This window comes from Pleurodeles waltl, chromosome 1_2 (assembly GCF_031143425.1).
Source record: "Pleurodeles waltl isolate 20211129_DDA chromosome 1_2, aPleWal1.hap1.20221129, whole genome shotgun sequence".
In the NCBI taxonomy this organism is placed as follows: Eukaryota; Metazoa; Chordata; class Amphibia; order Caudata; family Salamandridae; genus Pleurodeles; species Pleurodeles waltl.
In genome coordinates this window covers 401,894,922-401,919,696 of record NC_090437.1, presented here as the reverse complement: position 1 = coordinate 401,919,696, position 24,775 = coordinate 401,894,922, and the positions used below count along the sequence as shown (strand labels likewise).

General features: G+C 45.9%; 1 protein-coding gene and 1 pseudogene across 1 annotated transcript in view; both read left to right on the top strand.

The window, feature by feature from the left end:
• The window catches only part of GLYATL2 (glycine-N-acyltransferase like 2), a 124,288-nt gene that overhangs the window by 4,757 nt on the left and 94,756 nt on the right, over positions 1-24,775 (top strand). The gene's annotated exons all lie outside the window — the stretch shown is intronic.
• Positions 16,200-23,779, top strand: LOC138254461 (mitotic spindle assembly checkpoint protein MAD2A pseudogene; annotated as a pseudogene).

Sequence of the window (24,775 nt, the reverse complement as noted above, 5' to 3'; positions counted from 1 at the left end):
GCTGGGTCCAAACTGGGGTGGCACAGTGAGCAAAAGAACTATGGATTAAATCCAGATCTGTAATAGGGGGTGAGTGTTTACACTGTTCAGCACGCCGTCCATCATCCTTTTGTGTTGCTAAAGTTGCCCTAAGTGGGAAGGGTATGCCCAGACATGGGTCCCATGCTCACTGTGCCACTGGACTCAAGCTAGACTGGCTGATGAAGGGTGACACTGAAACTGGTCTCAGTATGCCTGTTTCCGGTCCCAGGAGGACCTGGCTTGATAGTTTGGGCTAGACTGTTCCCATGGGGAAAAGGGTCAAGATTGATTTGTATGTGGCTGGGTCCAAGCTGGGGTGGCATGGTGAGCAAAAGAACAATGGATTAACCCAGATCTGTGACTGGGGGCGAGTGTTTGCATTGTTCAGCACTCCGTCCGTCATCCTTTTGTGTTGCTAAAGTTGCCCTAAGTGGGAAGGGTATGCCCAGATGTGGGTCCCTTGCTCTCCATGCCACTGGACTCAAGCTAGCTTGGCTGATGAAGGGTGATACCTTGAAACCGGTCCTAGGATGCTTGTTTCCAGTCCAGGGAGGACCTGGCTTGGCAGTTTGGGCTGGACTGTTCTCATGAGGAACAGGGTCAGGACTGATTTGCATATGGCTGGGTCCAAAATGGGGTGGCAGGATGACCAAAAGAACGATGGATTAAACTTAGATCTGTGATTGGGGTTGAGTGTTTGCATTGTTCAGCATTCCATACATCATCCTTTTGTGTTGCTAAAGTTGCACTTTCTTGAAACTCTGCTTCCCTGCAAATGGCGATCACAATTTTGTTGATATGGTCTCATCACAGAGGGATGTGGCCCTTATCGAACAGGGATTTGATTTGCAGCACCTTTTCTAGATGGCTGTTCAAGTGTCTATGCTGCCACATAAGTAGTCCTTCCTTGTGCCTTTTTTCTTCTTCTGTGTCATTGGTCAGTGCTTGTTGTGTACTTGGGAGCAAGGGAGAGAGTACTGAAACAGTTATTAGGAAAAATGTCCTACATTATGAGGTGACAGTGGTGAGTGAGACCGGGCTCTACATGCAGGAAAACGAAATGATGTTTAATGGACTATAGCACCTCACCTTTTTCCTTGTTACAGCATCCAACTTGTCTACTTAGATGCAGCAACACTTTTTCCCGTGACATTCTTCTGTAACACGGCTGTTGCCAGGGTCTGTGGATGAGGAGGTTTGGTAAGGCTCTTCCAGCCCTTCCTACCTCCCAGGACATTTGGCTCTGCTGCTTTTGTGGCAAATGCACCTCTATTGCAATTCACGAACGGTTCACCACCTGCAATGTGAAGGACTCTATAGGTGGACTAACACTCCTAGTAAACAATGTAGTTGCAGCATCGACATACAGCGAAGATACTTTGAGGCCTTATTCGAGACGTGAAGGACACTTTCTTCAAGGAATGACAGGAAACTGATCCAAACCAGCCTATGCTTGATGAAAGGCTGACCCCAAACCCCTTTGAGTATATTTTATTTTTGTTCATCACATGCGCTACAGTGGACAGCTAAAGCTGAATCCGGCTGGATCCAAAAACAGTTGATGTAATTTCACTAATAGTAGTACAGCTCAGTTATGAATAAATGAATGGGACCATTTAGAAATGACAACAGCTACTTCAGAAAGAAGTGTCCCAGTGCTAGTGAGGCGTAACAAGGTTTAACTTGTTATGGGGAGAAAACTAAAGGCTGAAAGAAACAGCAACACCAACCCCGAAAATTAGACAGCGCTGGTCAAAAGGTGGGTCTTAAGTATCTTTCTGAAAAGTTTGCTTGGGATGGGAACAGCAGCCTATTCCATTCTTCAGTAGTCGCCTCCATTAATGAATGACCACCTATTTCGGCCTTTGGAAACCTTAGGTTCTTTACCAGAATTGTATGTTTACATTTTAAAGCACGCAATGGTCGATGCCAAGCAAGCAAGGGTGAAATATATGTTGCCTGATCTATGTTGTAAATTGTTTTATGAGAGAGACAAAAGGCTTTCACAGCTTACAACCAGTGGTGCTTATGCAAATGAAGTGAAGTGGCTGAATTATTCATTAGCCATGAAAGCATACGTTCTGCTGCATTTTGGAGAATCTGCAATCTTTGGAAAATATATTTTGGTATACTAACCAATAAGGAATTGCAGTAATACTTTCGGGACAAAATGATGGATTGCATTAAATCTTCCCTCAATACAAATGGTAGAAAAAAGAGTATTTTTCTAATGATATTCCAAAGATGAGAACAGGCAATGCAGATAGAGTTAATGTGTTCTGCAAAGGACATGTTGGGTCAGCAATGGCTCCCAAATTTCTTGTCTTTTTAAGTGGCGAGGCAGAGCTCTCAAGGACTCTGGCTGAAAGTCAGTCAATACAATTTCTTTATTCGGTTAAAATATAACCATAATTGATACATAAAAGTTAAATTACATAAAAACAATACATGGGTGTACAACAAAACAAACTACACAACATTATAGTCAGTACCAATATAGAAATGAAACATTATGGTCCTGATTTATACTTTTTGGTGCAAAACTGCACTAACGCAGTTTTGTACCAAAAAGTTTAGCACCGTCTTGCACCATTTCTGTGCACCAGTCAGGCACCATATTTATGTTATCGTGTAAGCCGGTGCAAAGGGTGGGCTAGCATTTAAAAAAAAGACGTTAGTCGTGTGGGGCTAATGACGTTAGGCAGGTTAGAGTAAAAAAAAAAATGACTCTAACATGCCTGGAGTCATTTTGTGATGCAAAACCATCCATACCACATGACTCCTGTCTTAGAAAAGACAGGAGTCGTGCCCACCACCCCAATGGCCAGCACAGGGGACCAGGGACCCCTGGGCATGGTCATTGCACCCAGTGCCATGTAGGGGGGCCCATTTCAGGGGCCCATATGGCACTTTAAAAAATAAAATGCAATACTTACCTGTACTTACCTGGGATAGGGTCCCCCATCCTCCGCAGTCCCTCTGGTGGGAGGGGGGTCCCTGAAGCCTGGGGAGGGCACCTGTGGGCTTATTTCACGGTGTTCCACTGTGGAAATAGGGCCACAGGTCCCCTAATGCCTACCCTGACCCAGGCGTTAAAAAATTGGGCAAAGCAAGTTCCGCACCATTTTTTGACCCTTCCTCCCTCCTGTGCACCATTTTTGCACGGGAGTATAAATATGGCGTTAAGGCCATAGAGTAATGTTTTGCACGGGAACGCCTACCTTGCATCTCCTTAAGGCAAGGTAGGTTTCCACTTCCAAAAAATGACTTCAACTCCATAAGTTTGGAGTTAGACGGGTCTAGCCCCAAAGTATAAATATGGAGTTAGTTTTGCACCAAATTAGAGTTAAAAAAATGACGTTAATTCAGTGCAAACAGAGTATAAATATGCCCCTATATTTAGCACAGACACGACAAAAAGTACTTTTATATTTTACAAATAGCAGAATGTAATTAACCACCCCCAAATAGGTAGACAGAAGGTAGACTAATAAATACACCTTTGATGGTCTACAATGTCTGAGATTAACCCATCTTAAAATGTGAGTCAAAATGCTTTCTGAAAGGTCTGTAACATTTATAACAAGAGCATAAAATGCATCGAGTACTGAGCTGAGCGACAAGGTCACTGAGGAAGCTTGAAAAATAAGGTCATGTGTCAAGAGAGGCAGCCTGAAAATGTGCTGTCTTGAGCCTAACGTGTAGGGAGGGAGATATATGTGCTGAGGAAAAGTGGCCTAGTTCAGGTAAGTTTCTATGTCTGGCAACGTAACGATTTGTAAATAGTCATCCACCATAGGTTTTAAACGTTCGGTCCTATCTCTAGGTCTAGAACATTTGAATTAAAAGTGCGCCTTGCCAATAACTTTACAAGAAAGATAAATCACATCCGGTCACTGTATAATTGAGATAAGTTCAAAAACGAAAAAATCTCATTTAAGTAGGCTAGAAACAGGAGCTTCCTACGATGTCTAAGATTAAACAATCTGATTGAACCAGCCAGTTAAAGCTGGTTTCTTACTTGGTACCGGCCTGAAATCTATAACAGTAGGGGTGCAATTAAAGTGAAATAACTGGAAAAATCAATACCAAATCAGAATGACATAGATTCGTGTACTAGATGGAACTGCCATCAGTTTCTGCAGGAAGGCAATCTCAGTTTTCTGAAGGATTGAAGTATCATGGAACCCCCAAATTCCTGTTACATAAGTCGTGATAGGATGTCATTTAGGCCCATATTTATAATTTTTGCAGCAAAACTGCGCTAACGCAGTTTTGCGGCAAAAAGTTTCGTACCGGCTTGTGTTGTTTCACAATGTCAGCCGGGCACCGTATTTTTTGAATGGAGCAAGCCAGAGCTAAGCTTGTTCTAGCATCTTAAAAAACAGCCACTAGCTGGGTGGGGGTGGAGGTGGGGAAGGAGGGGGTTGTGCATCAGAAAATAACGCTAGACTGGTTAGAGGAAAAAAAAAATGCCTCTAACCAGACTAGCATCATTTCCTGGTGCTCAACCACCAAAAACATGACTCCTGTCTTAGGAAAGACAAGAGTCATGCCAACCACCCCAATGGCCAGCACAGGGGACAAGTGTCCCCTGGGCATGGCCATTGAAACCCTGTGCCATTTATGAGGCCCAAAGTGAGGGCCTCCGATGGCAAAAAAAAATACTTACCTGGACTTACCTGAGATGGGGTCCCCCATCCTCTGATCCTCTGGTGTCCCTCCGGTGGGGGCGGGGGTGTTTCTGGGGCTTGGGGAGGGCACCTGTGGACCAATTCTATGGTGTTTAACCAAGGAAATGGGCCCAAGGATCCACTAATGCCTGTTCTGACCCAGGCTTTAATAATGGTGCTAAGCTTAGCCCTTCCTCCCACCCGTGAGTCATTGTAGCACGGGGAAATAAATATGGGACTATGGGGATAGCACCATTTTTGGGATGGGAGTGCTTACCCTACATCTCATTGACGCAAGGTAGGTGCACACATCCAAAAAACGGTGCAAACTCCTATATTTTGACATTAGACACGTCTTACATCAAAATATTAATATTGAGTTAAGATTGTGCCAAATTAGCATAAAAAAGATGACGCAAATGGGGCGCAAAAAAGTATAAATATGGGCCTTAGACTTATTAATAAGCGCCATTTCTTGTAAAGGTTTTATATCTAATTTTGATGAGAAATTAATCAAATGAACAACACCTTGGTAAAACTCAGCTGAGTGAACTTGGCCAGTCAGCTTCTAGCTACATGCATTATGGAATAAAAACCCCAAATAAGGAAAAGTAGGGACTGACCCAATCATAAAACTATTTATAGTGTAGGCTCTCAATTTAACTTTCTTCAGCCGTAAACTATAATGTGGATTTTATCCTGATTAATGGTTAGCTCAAGGTCCGCCATACAGCTAGAGGTCTCTGCAAGCCAATTGGGGTCCTGGCCATAAGGACCTTTTCATTGGCAAAGAACAAATCCAGAATTGGGCAGGAGCTCACTTGTGACAAATCTTTACTTGAGATTACCAGAAACTTCTCAAGCCTGTTTATATAAAGCATGGAGAGAAATAGGAGAAGCTCACATACCTGTCTGATGCCCCTTGCCAGTCTAAAGGGAGCAGTTGCCTACCCCTTAGGACCATAACTCACGCTAGCGGACACCTCAGAATGCAAATGCTTCAAAAAGCAAATAATATGCTTGTCAACCCCTATCTCAGACATTATACTCCACAGTTTAAAACGGATTACATAGTCAAAAGCAGAGCTTACGTCCACAAAGGCCAGCTGGAGATTACTCTGGCTTAGGTGTGGTGTATTTATTGATCAAAAGACAGATATTGTGTTATTTTTCTATAATGTCATGACTGTCTTGAACTCCAAATAGCAGGGCAGAAAGTATGTTATACTCCTGTGCACAGGCCTCAAAGGTGAGCGAAACGGATCTGGCCACCAATTTCCACTGATGAATCATTCAGGAAGATAAGCCAATTACACTTGTGGTTCCCCTTTATTTCCCATCTTACAAACTATAATGGAATGTGAAAAAGATTTTGTGAAGTCCCACTTAAGAGCACTTCTCACTATGTTAGTAGCAAGAGGAGACCAAAGGGGAATGTTCTCCTTAAAATGATGCAAAGGCACACCATCAGGGCCAGGCACCTTACATTTTAAAGACCTACAAAGGACAGGTACCACTTCAGAGAGCGTAAAGTTAATATAATCACTATCCCCAATTAAATCTTCATGTATCAAAGTCAAATTTGTGTTATGGGCAGTGCCAGAATAGACTTCTAAAAAGTGGTTCACCCATTATCCCAGAGGGATCACAACATTGAGGCCAGAAGGGGAAGAATTAGACAAGTATAAAAGATTTAAAACTCACCAGAAAGCATGACTTGCTTTACAGGCATAAATACCATGAAAGATTCCCATACATTTTCTCTAATGGCCTTTTTCCTAAAGTCTAACACTCTCTTGTAGGACAACGTATATGAGGACACATCCTTTGTGTTTCTGGGTATAGCTTTAATTCAACACCAGATTGGGATGAACTTCAGAACAATTTAAATTAAACCATAATCACCATAGAAAGATGGTGTGGATGGCCAGGAGGTCCTTGATTTTCCTACGAAGGAGACTATACGAACGAAGGATTGTTAGAGCTGACAGCCTTAGGGTGGTCACCCCTAACTTTTTGCCTGCCTCCCTTCACTTTTTGTACACTGTGTTTGCTGGTTTTTAGACTCTGCACAGTTTACACTGCTACCAATGCTAAAGTGCATATGCTCTCTTCCTTTAAACATGGTAACATTGGATCATACCCAATTGGACTATTTAATTTACTTATAAGTCCCTAGTAGAAGGCACTATATGTGCCCAGGGCCTGTAGATTACATGCTACTAGTGGGCCTGCAGCACTGATTGTGCCACCCACTTAAGTAGCCCCTTAACCTTGTCTCAGGCCTGCCATTGCAAGGCCTGTGTGTGCAGTTTCACTGCCAATTCGACTTGGCATTTAAAAGTACTTGCCAAGCCTAAAACTCCCCTTTTTCTACATATAATTCACCCCTAAGGTTTGCCCTAGGTAACCCCTAGGGCAGGGTGCTGTGTGGGTAAAAGGCAGGACATGTACCTATGTAGTTTACATGTCCTGGTAGTGTAAAACTCCTAAATTCGTTTTTACACTACTGTGAGGCTTGCTCCCTTCATAGGCTAACATTGGGGCTGCCCTCATACATTGTTGGAATGGTAGCTGCTGATCTGAAAGGAGTAGGAAGGTCATATTTAGTATGGCCAGAATGGTAATACAAAATCCTGCTGACTGGTGAAGTTGGATTTAATATTACTATTTTAGAAATACCACTTTTAGAAAGAGAGCATTTCTCTGTACTTAAATCTTTCTGTGCCTTACAATCCATGTCTGGCTGGGTTTTGTTGACAGCTCCTTGTGCATTCACTCAGACACACCCCAAACACAGGATACTCAGCCTCACTTGCATATATCTGCATTTTGAATGAGTCTTCCTGGGCTGGGAGGGTGAAGGGCCTGCTCTCACACAAAAGACTGCCACACCCCATACTGGGACCCTGGCAGACAGGATTGAACTGGAAGGGGACCTGGTGCACTTCTAAGCCACTCTTTGAAGTCTCCCCCACTTCAAAGGCACATTTGGGTATAAAAACAGGGCCTCTGCCCTACCACCTCAGACACTTCCTGGAGAAGAAACTTGTAACCAGAACCTGCATCCTGCCAAGAAGAATTGCCTGGCTGCCCAAAGGACTCACCTGACTGCTTTCTGTGAAGGACTGCTGCCTTGCTGTTGCCCTGCTGCCTTGCTGCTCCCTGGCTGTGGTGAAGAAGTGCTCTCCAAGGGCTTTGATATAGCTTGCCACCTGTTCCCTGAAGTCTCAGGACCAAAAAGACTTCTCTCTTGCAACTGGACTCCTTGTGCGGCGAAAATTCGATGCACAGCTTGCTAAAAACGATGCACAGCCTGCCCCGCAGTGAGAAATTCACCGCACGCCAAACCGGAACGATGCAGCCTGACTTTGCAAGGAGAAGATTGACGCAGTGCCTGCATTCCGACCGGAACTTCGATGCACGGCCCACGGGATCGACGCACAGCTGACCTGGGATGACGCTGCCCGACTTCTAGAGGGGAAATTGATGCAGCGCCGGCTGTGCAGAAAAAAATTCCACGCAACACCCACCGGAACGACACAGCACTTCTGATTCTGCTCCACAATCCCAGGATTCCACGCACAGACCCCGGGGCATCTGAAAACCCGCAACCCGAAGAGGATCCACGAGCGAGCACCGAAAATCGACACACAGCCACCCCTGCGTGGAAACTAAATGACGCATCACTGTGTGCGGCCTGGGAAATTGCCGTACACCCCATTTGTTTCCACGCTTCTCCTCCTCTGCGGCCCATTGCGGAGATTTTTCACGCAAACCAGGTACTTTGTGCTAAAAAGAGACTTTGTTTGCTTTTAAAAGACTTAAGACACTTTATATCACTTTTCAGTGATATCTCTAGATTTACTTATTGCGTCTTTGATCGTTTTGACCTGCAAATATTCAGATAAATATTATATAATTTTCTAAACACTGTGTGGTGTATTTTTGTGGTGCTATATTGTGTTATTGTATGATTTATTGCACAAATACTTTACACATTGCCTTCTAAGTTAAGCCTGACTGCTCAGTGCCAAGCTACCAGAGGGTGGGCACAGGATAATTTGGATTGTGTTACTTACCCTGACTAGAGTGAGGGTCCTTGCTTGGACAGGGGGTAACCTGACTGCCAACCAAAGACCCCATTTCTATCAAGGATTATATCAGGCTCTGCGTCCCCTTTCAAGCAATGCATAACATCAACAGAATTGCCAGACAGTACATTAATCAAAAATCCTGGTTTGTTCACAGTTTCCAATTTCACCAGCACTCATTTGTATTTCTCTGCCACTAAAGGAAATTGAATCACATTTGATTATGCTGAGAAAGTGCATCCATAGAAAGTAATTTAGCAAAGATTATGGTCATTAAAAACTTTATCAGCGATAATAAAATAATCAAAGTATCCAATAATATCTGTCGAAAGAAGTATAAACTCAATAGTACTGAAGTTGCTGCTGCTATTGAAGGTCGGTCCTTCTACAGGGCAATTAAAAAATATCAGCAGCAAACTGCAAATTATGCATCATAAGCTTTAAAGAATCACCATTGATAATATTCATGATATACATCAGAGCATCTCCCTGGGGATTTATGCAAAATCAAGACTTGCTGCATAATAATTGACAAAGATGAATGTTAAAATCCCCCATCCAAGCTATTGAAACTGTATAATTTGGCTAGAGATACACCTATCTACTATAGCCTCATAGCCCACCGTAGTAGGCTATACCGGCCATTAAAGTCCTGCTCCAGTGTTAAAGGCCTCTGCCATTCTAATACTCCTCCCAGTACTGTCATAGTATTGACATTGGTAGGGTCAAAATTGTTGTCATAAATGTTAATGAAGAGAAGCTCACTAGGTATGCACTGAAGCCAAACAAGTTAGAAGTTTGGGTGATCTAAAAAAGCACCAGGTGAATTTAACCCAGGAAGGAAAACTGAAACCAAGGTATGTAAACCACTTTTGCCTCTTGTTAGAAATGGGGTCCTTGGTTGGCACTGAGGTTACCCCCTGTCCAAGCAAGGACCCTCACTCTACTCAGGGTAAAAGAGAATCACCCTAAGCTAACCCCCGCTCACCCCCTTTGTAGGTTGGCACGAGCAGGCAGGCTTAACTTCAGAGTGCTAGGTGTAAAGTATTTGTACCAACACACACAATAACTTAATGAAAACACTACAAAATTACACAACACAGGTTTAGAAAAATAGAAAATATTTATCTAAACAAAACAAGACCAAAATGACAAAAGTCCACAATACACAAGTCAGGTTATTATTTAAAACGCAAAAAGAGTCTTAAATCCTTTGGTAAACAGATAAAACACTGTTAGCGTTGAAAAGTACCTTGGTCACGTTAAAATAACACGCATGGGCGAGTGTGTGTCAAAAAAGGTAAGCGGTGCATCGATTTTTCACCCGCAAGCGAGCTCGTGCGTTGTTTTTCTTCCTCCAGTCAGACTGGGGCGCATCGTTTTCCTCCACGCAGGGGAGCGATGTGTCGATCCTGGCAGCACTTGGGGCCTTGCAGTCGTTGCGTTGTTTTTCCACGCCCAGCAAGGTGTGCATTGAAAATCGTGCCATACGGTGATAGCAAAACCGCACTGTGTGGATTGCGATGATACCAGCCTCCGTCAGCACTGTAGCGCATTGTTTCTCCAGACGCGTGCACCGATCTCCCTGCCGCGCTGCAAGTGCTGCCTCGATTTTAATCACGGAGCCGGTGGCGCGTCGTTTCTTCAGCTGCTCTTGGAAGTTGCATCAGAAATTTCCCCGCACGGCGGTCTGTGCATAAATTTTCAGGCTTGGTCTGCCAGCTTCACCTGTCAAGGCCCCAGGAACTGGATAGGGCGCCACTTGGCAGAGCAGAAGTCTCAGCAGAGAGTCCAGGTGCTGGCAGGGGAAGTCTTTGATGACCCTGAGACTTCAACAACTGGAGGCAAGCTCAGGACAAGCCCTTGGAGATTTCTTCACAAGCAGGCATGCACAACAAAGTCCAGTCTTTGTCCCCTTTCACCAGGCAGAAGCAGCAACTGCAGAATAGCTTCACAAAGCACAGTCACAGGCAGGGCTCAACTCTTCAACTCTTCTCCAGGCAGAGGTTCCTCTTGATTTCCAGAAGTGATCTAAAGTCTGTGGTTTTGGGTGCCCTTCTTTTTTTTTTACAATTCTGTCTATTGGCATTTCAAATAGTACAACTCTGTTCGTTCATTTTGCCAGAAATGAACGTTCAAGGCACTACTTCACATTGGTATGCAGCCTGTGGGTAACCATTACATGCTTCGTATAATCATAGTTACAGAGTATCCAATACGTTATTTGTTCCATGGCATACAAAATCATAGTGGCAAATCCTTAATCTGCCTCAAGGTTTCAGTTGCATACTTGCGAGATAGGGAGCTGGTAATCTCTCTGATCAACATCACAGAAATGCATACCTGTCTTCCCTGTGTACATAATCCAAAAACGAAATAGAAAGAAACAAAACGTCATATATAATTAACCCAGTAACTTGCCCAGAGTTTCAAGAGTCATGTGTGCAGTGTGTGGCTGTCTGTGCCAGCCCCCGATCCCCAGGGGCTAGGAGGGGGTGAGGGCACACAGGGGAGGGGGGTACAAAGGGGCAGATCGAGGGGGATATCCCTCCCAGAACGCAGACCGGCAGTGGGCCGGTCCGCACTAGGTCTCAATCATCCCCGAGCTATTCAGAGTCAGGGCCCAACCCGAGCCATCATCCGCATTGACGTCCAGCGTCTCCCATGGGTCCACTACTTCCGCCCACAAAGGGGCAATCAGTCGGCGCCTCAGTACCCTCATCTCTTCTCTTTGCAGTACTCTCTCTTCTGCACTTGCCTAATGAGTAATGTCCGCCACCCACGTGGCCAGCCGGGATCCATACTTGCTTTTCCAGGCCACTCTCCTGCGCGCAAGTGCTAATGCCAGATCCGCAAACCTAGTCCCCACTTTTTTAGCTGAAGGCCTGTCAAAAAGGCCCAACAGGCACACCACTGGCCCATCATCTAGCTGTCCTTGTAAAACTGTGTTGAGTCAGGCAGTTGCCTTTTGCCAGTAGGGCATTAGCATTGGACAGTCCCAGGTCATATCGCGAAGGTCCACACCAACCAACCGACATCGGGGCATGCTCCTGTCGTCCCCCTGTAGATTTTATTAAGTCTGCACGGGGTGAGATAGGTCCTGTGGACATAGTTATATTGTATAAACTTCAGATGTGTATTGTGTGAAATCTTATATGCCGAGACTAGAGTCTTATGCCATTCAGCATCTGTCATGGTTCTATCTATGTTGGCGTCTCATTTAAGCCACAGTTTGTCTATTGGCCTCTCAATCATCCCATTTAGAGCCTTATATATCCAGGTAACCAAGTGCGAACCTCCACCCACAACCAGCACAGTCTGGAGGGCTGCCGCTGTGGGTGGTTAACCACTACCGTCTCCCTGCAGTGCCCTCACTGCCTGTGCCACTGCTTCATAAGTCAGGAATTAGCCAAGTGGCAGTCCCCTCTGATCTGTGAGGTCCCCGAAGGGGATCTGCACTCCTCCCTGATAGAAGTCACCCACAGTAGCGATCCCTGCCTCTGTCCAATATTTAAGTTGTCCTGCGGTGAAGGTGGCCCAGCTGCGTCACGTGCGAGTCTCACAAGGGAAAGCGCAGGCGCATAGGGATTAGTTGTGTTTGTTATCCAAAGGGCTCCACACCACGCTGCCAGAGCTGTGGATACCGATATGTTCGGTCAGGGCGGTACTGTTTCCCCCTGAGCATTCGTACTATGAGTTCCTCCCCCACCCGGCTTCACAGTCCAGCATTGTCTCTGCCAAGTTTAGCCAATTTAGCCATTGCGCCAGCCATTGTAATTGAGCTGACAGATAGAATAGTTCAAAGTCTGGAGCACCGAGTCCGCCCTTCTCCGGTGGCCGACGAAGCATCCCCAGCACCACTCTGTGGCGTCCCCCATCCCATATGAGCTCTCGTTGTAGAGAGTCTATTGTCCGAAACCACGATGCCAGCACGGTCAGCGGTAAACTGGTGAAATAGTAGAGGAGTCTAGGGACCATCACCATCTTGGTGAGTGTAATTCTGGCCATAACTGGTAGCTTTAAGGAACTACCTCTGCTTTCAGAGCCCGATATGCTTTCCCCAGGTTGCCCTCCTAGAGGCCTTTTTTATTGTGGTAATTCTTGATTCCCAGGTACTTAAACGTCTGGGTAGCCCATTGTACATCCATCAGGCATGAGAGTGGATGCATCACTCCCTCAATCATAGGGAACACGTACGTCTTTTGTCTGTTAAGCCGTAAGCCCGAGTGTTTACTGAAATCCTTCAGCGTCTGAAGCATCTGTGGAAGCACAGAGCTCCCATCTCGTACATACATAAGGACGTCGTCTGCGTACAGAGAGATGATATTTGGGACCCCACCTCTAATTACACCCCATTCCCATCCCTTACTCCTGAACTTCTCCGCCAAGGGCTCTATAGCCAAGGCAAATAATAGGGGCGAGAGTGGGCAGCCCTGTCTGGTCCCCCTATGAACCTCGTAGCTGGCAGAAATCGTGCACCCAGTTTTGACCCTAGCTGTAGGGTGGGTGTAAAGCAAGTTTACCCATTTCCCCCACTGCAGTCCCAGGCCCATGCATTGCATTATGGTTTCCAGGAGGTCCCAACGTATCGTGTCAAAGGCCTTTTCCAGGTCTACTGACACTATCATAGCTGTGGAGTCATGTGGGTGTTTCTCGTCATAAAGCAGCCGCCGTAGATTACTGGATATGTTTCGCATAGGGATGAGACTTTTTTGGTCCTCATGGATAAGGTCCCTCATATGTGGGAGTAGTCTGTTCACCAGCACCTTGCTGAGTATTTTAAAGTCGGTGTTTATTACACATTGAGAGTGGCCGGTAATCAGCAACCATCGCCCCGTCCCACCTCCCCTTAGGTAAGGGTATCACCAACGCCTCCCTAACCGAGTGAGGCAATTCCCTCTTCTCATAAGCCTCTGTGTACATCTCCACCAGTCGTGGCATCAGTACTCTCACAAACCTTTGATAAAATTCAGGGGGGAGACCCCTTCTCCAGGCCTTTTACAGCAGTCTGCAGCTCCTGTGCTGTCACCGGCGCCCCTAATTGTTCACTGTCTGGCCCTGGCAACTTTCCCAGTTGTAATCCACCCAAGTAACTGTGCACCCCTTTCCGCCAGCAGCGGTGCGCAATAGCGGGTCATCTATTAAGATCTAAACTCATCATTAGTGTGCGTCGGTGCACGTAGTATAGTCCAGTCCTGAATCGTCAGGTGAGTGATTGGAGCGCCCCTGCTTTGTGGTTTTATCAGCCAAGCCAATAGCCTCCCAGCTCTGCCCTCCTCTTTGTGGATTATATTAGTGTGTATTTTAAAGTCGTGGCAGCGAAGGCACTCTACCGCATCATTATGTGCTTCCCGCGCTACTGAGAGCTGCCGAGGTGCCTCCGGTTTGGTACCTAACTCCAGCTCCCATCTACGTAGGGTTGCCTCTATGCAAAGGACTTCGACCGTCAGTTCCCTTCTGATTCCCACTGTTTGGCCTAGGCAATGGCACCGGATCACCACCTTCAGAGTCTCCCACTCCACCCTCTGATCTGAGGCTGTCTCCTTATTTAATGGGAAGTACTCCATCAGTTTAGTCGCTAAGGTGCCACAGAAGGCCTTGTCCTCTAGGGCTCTAGGGATACAGGCACCACATCGGGACTGGTGATAATTTCTCAGCTGTCTGCATCATCACTAGCAGTGGACTGTGATCTGACACTATGCGGCCTAAGTATTCTGAGTGTGTGTATTTGATAAATGTGAGAGTAGTGTGAGAACTCCCTGAGGTGCTGGTACTGCAACCGCCATATATCTTCCAACTCCCACCCAGATCTTCAACTCACCAAGCCATTGGCCACCCGTGTCGCCATTCCCCCGCAGAGGTGGAGTAGAACGGTCTATGTCAGGATCAGGGACAGTGTTGAAGTCTCCCTCCAGGAGATAGGGACCACCTGGGTGCGTGGCCAGCCGGGCAGACACCTTGTGAAGGAAGGAGGCCTGATCTTGGGTGCATATATGCTCCCCAGTATTACCAGTTGTCTGTACAAGCGGCCTTCCACTAATACGTATTGGCCCTCTCTGTAAGCATCCACTGAGACTGACTCAAACGGCACTTCCGCCCACACCCAGACCAGCGCTCCACGTGCGTATGCAGAGTAGGTGGTGGCAAACAGTTGCCCCCACCATCGTTTATGGAGGCGATCAGCCTCCACCTTGGTGAGGTGACACTCCTGTAACAGTGCAATATGGACTCCCCTTCTCTTCATGTACGTCAGGATATTGTGGCACTTTGACATGCTACCCATCCCCCGAATGTTCCAAGACATCAATTTAAGAGTAGTTAAGGCAGGCATCAGGGAACCAGCCTGTCACTTGCCGCAAGATCCCCCTCACCCCACCTCCCAGCCCCGCACACCGATCCTCATCCTGGGCATCACCAACAGCAAGAACATCAACACTGGTAATCAATCCCCAATTCCCCATCCTCAGGGCAGAACGGCAATGGCCGACTGCCCAAATCTGTGTTAACAGCCTGATATTAGCCATCATCTTCACCTTGCTGGAACAGTCCAGGGGCAAATGGGGGATTAGAGTCGTCTTTTAACATGGCAGTGGCGTCGGTCATCTGTGACGTCCGGACCGGCCCAAACTCGCATCCCGGGCCCTACTCCCATATAGTGGAATTCCATGTAGTAGCGAGAGACGGCAGAGGCTAAATAATGTCTTCAGCTGTCTGAGGTGTAACGTGTGGCAGACCGCTAAGGGGATCCACGACCGACTCATGGACTGATGAGTCCTCTGTCTCACCAGCATCCGTGTGACTTATTTTGTCCTTATCAGAGGAGGGCGACTCCGTCAGAGACGCGGCCGCCTAAATCGCTGCCTGTTTATCTTGGCTAGCTTGTGTTTTCGTTGGCCAAAGCACTCTGTCCCTGTGAGGTCGATCACTGGAGCAGCATCTCTTTTCAGCATCTAGCTGGGGGGGGGGGGGCTCACGCATGTTCTGGTCATCTGTTCCAGTTTTATTTGTTTCAAGCCAGGACCATGCCTCCTCGGGGCTCAGGCAGAAATGGGTGTGGCCATCCCACATTATTTTCAGTTTCAAGCGAAAGAGCAGAGCATATCGAATCCCTTCAGTCCTTAGGGCCTTTTTCACTTCAGTATAAGACACCCTCTTGGCCTGCACCACTGCTGTGTAGTCTGGGTACACACTGACCCTGCTGTTCTCCACGTCAAAGGGGCCCTCTTTCTGCGCTTTCTGAAGTAGCAAGTTCCAATCCTTGTAATGGAGTAGCTTAGCCACAACAGGTCTAGGGGGTTTTCCCAGTGTAGGGGGCTTGGTCGGGATCCTGTGCGCTCTCTCCAGGGCAAAGAACAGTGTAAGTTGGTGGGGGTCCATAAGTCCTTTCATCCAGGGTTCCAAGTAGGCCACCATGTTGCTGCCCTCCACTCCTTCTGGTAGACCTACTATCTGGACGTTGTTACGCCGGCTGCGGCCTTCTGCGTCCTCAGCCCTGTGTTCCAGTCTCTGCACTCTGTAAGGTGGGCAAGTTGGGTTTGTTGCGCCCAGTGGGACGTGCCCATTTCATTCAACTCTTCCTCTGCATTGTCCACTCTCTCCACTAGTTTCTGGTGGTCTGTTCTTAGAAGGCCCTGTTCTGCTGATACTTTCCCTATTTCTTGTTGGAGGTTGTTCTTAGAGTCCGCAATTGCTTCCAGGATCTTTTGTAAGGTGTCTTGCACCTAGGGTGGTTGGTGTGCTCTCTGTGCGGTCGGTGTTGTGGTCCGTCGATCAGCGTCCTGGCTAGCCGCCCGCGATTCCTGTGGACTACGGCGTTGCTTCCCCATCAGGCTCACTGGGTCACGGTAGTCAGGTATAAATCTAGGGGGGGCTCTTGCCACCAATGTTGGCCCCCCCCTCCTGGGCTCGTGGTCCGCAGTGTCCTAGCAGGTTCTCCAAAGCGCAGGACCATCGGCGACTCGAGCCGGCCCCCTGGGTATCACCTCAACAGGAGCCCGACATCGCCTCCAGGTTCCCAGGTTGTTTGGTCCAGCCTGACCCGGTTGTTCGCGCCGCTCCCGTGTTCCAAAGTCTAATAGGGAGGGGTTCCATCCCATCACGACTTATCCACTCACCTTTTGTGCCTTGGGGATCTGCCAGCACCCTATCTGGCGCCATCGCCCATCCACTTCTACTTGGGGCAATATGGGGGGGGCGAAGCTCCACTGGCCCTCAGGCCCCTCCCGTCATCTTCTGCAGCTGCCACACCCAGCCTCTGTCCCCCAAGGGCCCAGGGCCCCAGCCGCCTCTGCCTTCACCAGCGCCCGATGTTCTGGCTCGCTCTGTCCACCAGCTGCAGCCGGTGCACACCTCTAATTCTTCAGAGATGGCGCTCACCCACCATTTTGTGCGGCTGCGCCATCTCAGCTCACCGCATCCTTGACACCACTGTTCTCTACTCCAAGAGGCTGTTGTCCTCCTTTCTGCAGCTGCTCTGTTCCCCGGCCACTTGCCGCCAGACCCGGAGCCGTGTAACGCCCGGGGCAGCACCCGGATCGGCAAGAGAAGTTGCACGCCGGTCCGGAGCTGATCCGCTACGCCGCTGCTATCTGTGGCTGTTAGCTCTGCCCCCTTAGGTGCCCTTCTCATACCCATTTTGCCCTTAGAAGTAGTCTCTCTTGTTTGTGAAATCCTGCCTTGACTAGGCCAGGCCCCAGACACACACCAGGGGGTTGGAGACTACATTGTGTGAGGGCAGGCACAGCCCTTTCAGGTGTGAGTGACCACTCCTCCCCTCCCTCCTAGCACAGACGGCTCATCAGGATATGCAGGCTATACCCCAGCTTCCTTTGTGTCACTGTCTAGAGAGAGGTGCAAACAGCCCAAACTGACCCAGACAGGGAATCCACAAACAGGCAGAGTCACAGAATGGTTTAAGCAAGCAAATGCTCACTTTCTAAAAGCGACATTTTCAAACACACAATCTCAAAATCAACTTTACTAAAAGATGTATTTTTAAATTGTGAGCTCAGAGACCCCAAACTCCACATGTCTATCCGCTCCCAAACGGAATCTACACTTTACTCATATTTACAGGTAGCCCCCATGTTAACCTATGAGAGGGATAGGATTTGCAACAGTGAAAACCAAATTTAGCAGTATTTTATCGTTAGGACATATAAAACACATTAGTATATGTCCTACCTTAAACAAACACTGCACTCTGCCCATGGGGCTACCTAGGGCCTACCTTAGGGGCGTCTTACATATAACAAAAGGGAAGGTTTAGGCCTGGCAAGTGGGTACACTTGCCAAGTTGAATTGGCAGTTTAAAAACTGCATACACAGTCACTGCAGTGGCAGGTCTGAGCCATATTTACAGAGCTACTAAAGTGGGTGGCACAACCAGTGCTGCAGGCCCACTAGTAGCATTTGATTTACAGGCCCTGAGCACCTCTAGTGCACTGTACTAGTGACTTACCAGTAAATCAAATATGCCAATCATGGATGAACCAATAACATACAATTTACAGTGAAAGCATATGCACTTTAGCACTGGTTAGCAGTGGTAAAGTGCTCAGAGTTCAAATGCCAACAGGTCAGAAAAAATAGGAGGGAGGAGGCAAAAAGATTGGGAATTACCCTGCATAAAGGAAAAAGTCCAACTCTACACCAATGTGCTGTGATTCCAGGTGTACAGAAAGAGGTGAAACCATCTATATGTAGAGAGAGTAATACCCTAGTTTCCAGACAACGTATTTGATCAAACTATTAAAATTCAACCAATCCTTAACATTAAATTTAGCACCCGACCCATTGCATGTACAACAATATTCATAGTCTCAATATTCAGCAGTACAATACTGCAAAAAGAAAGAAAACATTTGTTGACATTCCCCGAAAACTCGATAGATGTTAGATTTTTCACTTGATGGAGTATGAGATGGTATCAAAGGTCACTGTCAGATCTAGCAAAATCAAGGTCACCACTCCACCTTTGTACAGCATAAACTTCATGTACTTTACTTTGGCCAGCACTGTTTCCATACAGAGGCCTTTGTAGAAACCTGATTGCAACATAGGAAAAGGTTGTTGAGTTTCAAGGAAACAGGTTGTTTATTGAGCAGAGGTTCAGTTAGCTTAGGAAAGATGGAAATTAATGAGATAGAGAGATAATTAGATATTACATTAGGCCAAGAGATGGTTTCTTCAGTAAAGATGAAACTGTTGCAGATTTCTATAATTTAGGCACAATTCAACATGTTAGACGAGTCTTACAAAGCATAAATGTATTTAGCGGCTGGACTGAGCAAACATCAAGTGCTGAGCAGGAAGTCATGGAGAACACAGCATTGAAAACCTGCGCTTCTGTACATGGTTCAAAAGAAGATCATACAGGATTAGTTGAGGGATTTAACAAAGGTAGAATAGTGTAAGGGACATGTGGAAACGTTTACACTAAATTGACAATTTTGAAATGGAAAAATGCAGACTACTTCTCACACAACTCCTGGAATGATAGATCGTGTTCCCCTTGGCTGAAGGGAAGCCAAAGAGAATAATCTATTTAGCATAATTGGTTTGCTTATAGTAAATGTCCAGTTGTATTTTATTTTTTGAGTTTGTCTGCTACGTTGTAATTTTCCCCCATCTTTTCCCCAGACCTTTACAATAATGTTTCATGAGTTTCACCTCCTTAGTAGAGGGTGTGCTTCTCTTGAGTTGATATTGACTAATAGAAATGGGCCCATATTTATACTTTTTGACGCACAACTGCGCCAACGCAGCTGTGCGTCAAAAATGTTACCGCCGGCTAACGCCATTCCAACGCACCATCCGGGCGCCTTATTAATGGAATGACGTTAGCCGGCGCTGCGGACTGGTGTGCGTAAAAAAAAATTACTCACACCAGGCAGCGCCGGCGTATGGGAAAATGGGGGTTGTGCGTCAAAAAATGGTGCAAGTCAGGTCTGAGGCAAAATTCAGGCCTCAAACCGGATTTGCGCCATTTTTTTTAATGCCCAACCTCCATTGACATGACTCCTGTTTTAGCAAAGAGAGGAGTCATGCCCTCTTGCCCAATGGCCATGTCCAGGGGACTTATGTCCCCTGGGCATGGTCATTGGGCATAGTGGCATGTAGGGGGGCCCAAATCAGGCCCCCCTGTGCCACAAAAAAAAATCGGAAAAAAATACCTACCCGAACTTACCTTTACTTCCCTGGGATGGGTCCCTCCATCCTTGGGTGTCCTCCTGGGGTGGGTAAGGGCGGCAGGGGGTGTCCCTGGGGGCAGGGGAGGGCACCTCTGGGCTCCTTCCGAGCCCACAGGTCCCTTAACGCCTGCCCTGACCCAGGCGTTAAAAAACGCCACACATAAGTCTGTGCGCCGTTTTTTAAGGCCCACCCCCTCCTGTGCGTCAAAATGACGCCAGAGTATAAATAAGGGGCACAGGCCTTAACGTCATTTTTTGGAAAGGAACGCCTATCTTGCATATAATTAACGCAAGGCTGGTTCCCCCTTCCAAAATATGACGCACATGGTGGAATTTTGACGCCCGCGGGGTCGGGCGTCAAAGTATAAATATGGGGCAGGGTTTGCGCCGATTGTGCGTCAAAATATTTGCCGCACATTCGGCGCAAACAGAGTATAAATATGCCCCATGGTCTTTTCAAAAGATTTAAAAAACTGTGGATTTATTACAGCTGAATTTAATATTGGGTCTGTGTCATATATATTTGGACAGATAGTGTCAAAGGTTGACACCCAATTCTCTGGTTTCGTTTGTCCCAAGGTCTTACAGGAATTGCTGGTTTCCGAATGATATAAGATAAATTTTTTTTGAAATAATAGCTTTTGACGTTTTCTTTTTTATTGAATTGCATTTACAGTATTCATAGATTTACAATAGCAGGCTGAGGATGCTCGTGTGTAGGTACTGACTGATGAGCACACTGACGCCATTCACAAAACTACCAATCTAATTTACACAACTTCATAATATTTTTCAAGTCAACTCTGTGGGTCTGATGAGGAGAGTTAACATGTCTGAATGACTTGGGAACAAAAATCTGAACAAATACCCGGGAAGTTACAATGGTTTTGACCACCAATGTCCATGTATTTCCAAATCTGGATACCTTCATTTCTGCTGCTGGAACACAGCATTTCCAGACATGGAAGGAAATGTCTTACAGTAAATCTAAACTTTCATAAGCAGCTGTAACTTTCCTGGATTGATTAGAGCATACAAATCAAGAAGCTAAGGTTCATAAGGTTTTGTTGTGCTATTCTAATGTCTGAATAGTTTCATGTAATTATCCGATGCTTGATAATGTCTGACTTTCAGACTTCCATATCTGATGTGCTATTTTGTTACAAGTGCAAAGGGTAATTTATTTCAATCTTAGCATGTTTCTCAGATCTCAATTTCAGAATAACATTCTTCTTCTGCTAAATAAACCATGTAAGCCAGGCAAAAGGCAGTCCCGTGCTACGGAACGGTCTCAGTTCCTTAAAAAAAAGACTTCTAAGGTGTGTGGATTGCACCCCAATGTCTCAAGATACAGTTTTGCGCCATGCAGACTAGTGCACATAAGATGAATGGGTCTCTGTATACCACATTGTGTGCAGTGTTCCACATGCCCGCCCCTGTTTCTATGCCAAAGACTAAAATGGCCCGATTCAGACTAAATAAAGTGGGGCTGCTTTTAGAAGCCAAAATGACAATCTTTATCCAATATTCTCAAAAAGGTTATATCTGTTTCTACTGAACAGCAGATCCATAGTCAGTAAAGCAACCACTCCATTAACATCATCGCCACATGGAGTGTGAGCCTGGTCAGCATCACGGTGTTGTGGCTAACCCCTGAGAGCAATCACTGTCTCTCTGGTGTAGTGAATGAACCCTCCCTAGTGTGATTCATTGAGTGGTGCCTTAGAGGTCTACTGTCAGATCCTTTTACAAGGTGGTACTATTTGGCGAATGCCTCAGGTGTTCAGGAAATAGTTCAATAGGGTCAGCCCTCAGCCTACAGTGACCTTCACCCACTTTAGAGTTCAGTTTGACCCTTAGCTTGCAAGGTAACGTTTTATCAAGGCTTCTACAATTCTTGCTGGAAAGCATAGGGGTAGCTGATTGGCCACATAGGGTTGGCATTCCATGTTGCAGTTCAGTCCTACAATAACATCCAGTTGTTTATTTATAGTGATAAACTATGACAGGCTTTGCGAGGGATGCATTGTTAATGAAAAGGGCAGCACAGCATGGAAAATGTGGCACAGGCTTTCTTCGATGCAACTCTTCAAATGTGGTCTTGAGCTATCTACTTATAAAATATATTGATGTTTACACCATTAATAGTGGCTTGTTAAATTTCAGTATGTGCAAAAACTCCTGTTAGTGTACATATTCAAGTTATTATGAGTTGTGCAGCTGATACCTCACAACTACAATTTTCCCTTGGGTAGAAATCGACAGGTCAAACTAGCTGAATTTACCCACCAAAATCAGCAGGTTATCCCCAGAAAACTCATATTTATTCATGTTTGATCTGTATAGCTATGGTCAACGTGATGTGTGTGAGGTATAAATTCACAAGCCTGCAGTGCTTAATTGAAGCTGGTGCTTTCCGGTGCAGGGCACTGGCAACATTTTTTGAGGGCCGGCACGTATTTGTCTGCCTCAATCATTTACTGCAAACAAAAGAAACATATAGCAAAGACAGAGGAAGAGAAAAACGAAAGAGTGTCAGAAAAGGAGAAAGCTGAAAGGGTGAGACTAAAGGGGCAGGGAGCGGCTGTAAATGGAAATAAGCATTTGCAACGCAATGGGTCTCGCATTTGCTTGAGTTAGAGCTATTGGCATTGTAAATTCCTAACAGGACTTTTCTTGCCACATAAATTGAAATGAAAAGTAAAACAGTTGACAAATGTAATGATTCAAAGCACCATGAGCATGAGTACAAAGGAGAGACACAAAAGGAAAAATAAGTTAGCTCGAAGTCAAACATATTGGCAAACGTGCAATAATCCATGTACTAGTGTCAGTCTCCAAGGCGGTAACAAAACCGGCCCAAGGTGGTACAAACGTAAAACATTTACCAATGCTAACAAGTGATTTTTGAAAGGCAAGCCCACAAACAAGTGCAATGATTGTTTTCCATGATGTTCCATATACATCTTGAGAAGAGAAGAGAAGAGCTAACAGTGTTTAAAATGACAACCATATGTATCTTGCTAAAACATCCCCCAAAGGGTTTAGAAATTAGCTCACTCCACCTATTAGCGTCAATATACTTCACCCTTACGATATGCTCTCATCCACTTGAGTGGAGCCAAACCTTTTTGGCTCGCACAATATCTTTCAGCCCTAGACACTCCGTGTGAGACTCTCTTGGGTTCAGATTGTTATTAATATTACTTTGCTTGCATACATACTGTATCGCACATGTTAGACTGAGGCCACGTGCACACTATTACATGGAAACAATGTATCAGAAGCAGTTCGCTCCAGGAGGGCATCACTTTGAGGGGCAGCGTGCAAATCGTGGCTGAATTCTTCTCGTTTGGCATTAACAACACTTAATATTAACGTAGAATCTCCCAGCACGAGACCTTCACTCCTATGAAAAAAACTGCACCAACATTACTTTTGTGGACTGAACCAGAGTTGAAAATGTGCCTTACGTATGTTTTGAAGCAGCTTGAAGATTGACTGTTCCGTTCAGAAGTTGGTGGTAGTGAAAAGTAGTGCTGAAAATCGTGAAACCCTCGAAAGGTGGCAGTTCGATATTTAATGTGACAGGACGGCACAGGGCGAGAGTGCGGCCTACTAGGAAACACAAAAAGCTATCCGAAAAAAATTCGATCCGCCCTCTAGCAGATCGGCCACAGGTACTTTCCTGCTGTTGCTGGGAGCTTTCTCTGTGTTTGAATTGTTCTTTACAGGCAAGGATCTGGACGTTCCACAGAAATGGGAGAAATCTGGACCACATGTTGGGGGATCATTCTAAAAGTAGTCGTCGATCATCCATCAGCACAACCTAAAAAGTTACTAGCAGGGTGGCTTACAGAAGATGGGATTCCTATTAAATCTAAATTTGAAGTTGTATAATTACAACTCTGTTTTTATCCTGTGGAACAACGAGCAGTGCTGTTTTCCGCAACCCATCCATTTTAAATCGCAGTTTATGCGAAAGCGAAACATTCTGCTTTATTATTTTAGAAGTAGCCTGTTTGCTTTGGAAGTAGCAACAAATATTGTACATTAAGCACTATTTTTCCTCTTATAAACATTTTATTTAGTGACTTCTGTTACCTCGCAAATAACAATTGTTGGCCTATGAATACAGGCTTGAGGGCTCGTAATCATTAACACAAGAAATCCCTCTAAGCAAGACAAAGTCAAAATAACTGAATAAAAAAAGGGTTCCTAGAATCGGAATCCCTAACTCAGGGGGGCTCGTAATGACATATCCCATAAGTCTGGTGATGTTAAACGCAATATTGAACAAACAACCTAATAATGTTCAGAAAGTAGTGCATTTTTATCATGGGTTTAAAGAATGTCACTGCCCATGTGATCTCAAAGCTGACTTAGGGCTGCTGTTCCTGGGCCCATGCGACTGCTGAAATTCCTTGCTCTGCCAATGCACCAAAGTATCCTAGGTGCGGTCAGCTCCTGAGACCAGTGGCTCACCTTACACCGACGGTCTACAGTCTCTTTTTTTCAATTGGCAAGCCTATCTTGGCACAGTGCTGACACTATTTGGCTACTGACCACTGTCTGATGCCCAGGGACTGCCTACAACTGTCAACCAAGGCCTTCATTGCGCTGTATCTTTACCCGGAGGTGCTGGTGCTCCAATTTCAGTCCATATCGTTCAGCTGCCTCCCAGATACTTGTTTCTGTTCTACCTTGCCTCGAACTACACTTAACAAGCTCCTCTTATGTCACCCACCTAGGGCTGAGAGGGAGATGTTTCACCATTGGCCCATACTGCTTCTCT